The following is a 994-nucleotide window of genomic DNA, read 5'->3' on the forward strand; positions in this document are numbered from 1 at the left end:
TGTGTTCTCTTTTCTTATTAGAAAAGCATACTAAGGTATCAGTATTATGTATTTATTGTCTTGTAAGTAAACATGTAGACAGAAAACATTTAAATTTTAAAGCCCTTTCATATTTCCTGGTGATTTCCTCTTCTTATCGTAAGACATCAAATGGAAACGTATTTTCATTAGAAAAATCCATCAAGTATTAGACTTTTGGCTTAAAACAAAGACCGTACTAATTAGATATGTAAATGAAACATTAATCCTTTTCGATATATAATCCCTCTGCACATATTAGGCCAGCGGACTTTCCACTGCCAGAAACATTTCTATAAGCCTTTTCTTGAGATCACAAGTCTCCTAACCATTTTCATTTAAAACTGAATACGTTCTAAAGGATAAAACTATCAAAAAGTATCATCTAGCACTTCCTCACCTTCGAGAAATCGGCAAATGAGCAGAATTAAGACCAATGGCAAACTGTTGCCTTTATTATGACAACCAAGCACAGATGAAAGTATATGCATGAGGCAAAGCTGATATTAATATATAGGAGATAAAATATGCTGTATGCTAAATTAATTCCTGCAAGTCCCTGCATTTAAGGGACATATTTTCTCTCACTTTTATATTAGTTATCCCCAGTGACTGATAAGACAGGTATTTATTAATAAGACTATCTGACTGTTTATGAAGAATATTTGCTAAGCTAAGTGCATAAATCAGCAATCCTATGTCTTTGTAACAATTAAAAGTAATATGAACGAGTGTATCCCCTTTATAAACAAGTTAATTAATATACTGAATAAACGAGAAATACCTAAGCATTGAAGAAAAAACGTAATTATATCAATAAACAACAATTACATAATTATATCCAAATAAGGAAAAGAGAAGAAATAGAAAAACCTTAAAATACAAAAAATAACCATGAATCGACACAAATTTAAATACATATTTTACAGACAAACTTGTAAACGAACAAATAAATAAACTAATATTAAGTAAACAT

Source organism: Penaeus monodon, chromosome 32 (assembly GCF_015228065.2).
Source record: "Penaeus monodon isolate SGIC_2016 chromosome 32, NSTDA_Pmon_1, whole genome shotgun sequence".
In the NCBI taxonomy this organism is placed as follows: Eukaryota; Metazoa; Arthropoda; class Malacostraca; order Decapoda; family Penaeidae; genus Penaeus; species Penaeus monodon.